Raw genomic sequence first — 2,175 nt, forward strand, 5'->3', positions numbered from 1 at the left:
AAAAATAAATAAATAAATAAAGAAATAAATAGTATCGAATTTGTACTAATTTGTACCACCAAAAGAAATTCTATATTATGCGTCATTTCCCAGAAAACAGTGGCGCTGCTAGTTTAATATTTAAGCTAGCAGGACCATAAAAAAGAAACAACACAAGGGCAAAAATGAACAAAACTGAATTTATACTAATTTGTACCACTGAAAATAAGTTAATATTTTACACAAAACCTATGTGAATCTGCGGCACTCGACTTCAAGAAAAAAATATTTTTAATGAGCATTAAATTAAGTCAAGCATTTTTGTAAGTCAAATGTCGGATTTCACATAGGTGATCTAATGATGGCTGGAAGATTAAAAATAATTATACAGTTTACATATCCGATACAAATTATATTATAAATGTTACAAAATAAAATAAAGAGTACATATATATAAAGTATGAAAATAAAAACATAAGCATTCATTATTCTTTAGAATATATTAATAATGCTGGCGTTATTTCTGCATTTTCCTTAATATTTTTTTCTTTTTTGTCCAGATCGTTATATTCGACCCATGTACTTATTCTCCAACAAATGGCTGTGTAATGCCCCATTAACTGTATGCTTCTTGTCACTATAGGATTTTTATATGCAACAATCCCGAGTAATTTATATGTATTTTTATTTTACACCAATTCGTTAATTTTTATTTTATTTTACACCAATTCGTTAATTTTTATTTTACACCAATTCGTTAATTAAAAAATCCTGCAAAAATCCATTCAAAAAAAATATATATAAATTACTCGGCATTGTTGGGTATAAAAATCCTATAGTGACAAGAAGCGTACAATCAATGGGGCATTACACAGCTATTTGTTGGAAAGCAGGTACATGGGTGGAATATGATTTGGAGAAAAAAGAAAAAATTATTAAAGAAAATGCAGAAGTAACTCCAGCGTTATTAATATATTATAAAAAACAATGAATGTTTATGTTTTTTTTTCGTACTTTATATGTATTCTTGTAATTATTTTATTTTATAACATTTATAATATAATTTGTATCGGATATGTAAACTGTATAATTATTTTTAATCTTCCAGCCATCATTAGATCACCTATGTGAAATCCGACATTTGACTTACAAAAATGCTTGACTTAATTTAATGCTCATTAAAAATATTTTTTTCTTGAAGTCGAGTGCCGCAGATTCACATAGGTTTTGTGTAAAATATTAACTTATTTTCAGTGGTACAAATTAGTATAAATTCAGTTTTGTTCATTTTTGCCCTTGTGTTGTTTCTTTTTTATGGTCCTGCTAGCTTAAATATTAAACTAGCAGCGCCACTGTTTTCTGGGAAATGACGCATAATATAGACTTTCTTTTGGTGGTACAAATTAGTACAAATTCGATACTATTTATTTCTTTATTTATTTATTTATTTTTCTTTTTTTTTTTTTAATTGGTCCTAACTGCTTAATATTAATCTGGCAGCGCCACGTTTTTTTCCAAAACGGCACAAAGTACAAAATTTTTTTTTATGGTACAAATTAGTACAAAAAAAGTACTAAAAATTCCAATAGATCCGATTTGATTCTGCTCATTTGGTCCTGCCAGCTTTATAGAGCTCGTGAAGTTGTACATTTAACAATATGGATGCGTCCAGAGTACATGTATTACAGGTAACCTCAATTTACAGTACATGACATGTTCTTCGTTTCTTGATTGCCATTGCCTGTCGACAGATAGTAATCAATTAAAAATTCGATATGTAAGTGGATTTGAACTTGTATCTTTGGCATAGACGCGCAACTTCTTAACGTTATAATCGCCAATGATAGTGAATACATTTTATATTATATATTATTTTTTAGGAATTATGAATTTATTTATTACATTTTCATAAATGTTGTTTTATACATTCACGTCGTGCGAATAATTCGCACGCTTATACATATGCACTATGATATCACTGTACATTTTGTTATCTGGTTTGGGACATTTACCTTATATTATTATGATTAATGATTATATATGATTATATATATGATATTTTTGTTTGTTTCAGTTGAAATTCACATCTAGAGTACATTCTACAGAAGGACATCCATAAAAAACAATTAATTAAAAAATGAATACTAATATTTTTATATTATTAAGTTTAATAATATTAAAATAATTTGAGGGAAG

The sequence above is a fragment of the Trachymyrmex cornetzi genome, unplaced genomic scaffold (genome assembly GCF_001594075.2).
Source record: "Trachymyrmex cornetzi isolate Tcor2-1 unplaced genomic scaffold, Tcor1.1 scaffold195, whole genome shotgun sequence".
Taxonomy (NCBI): Eukaryota; Metazoa; Arthropoda; class Insecta; order Hymenoptera; family Formicidae; genus Trachymyrmex; species Trachymyrmex cornetzi.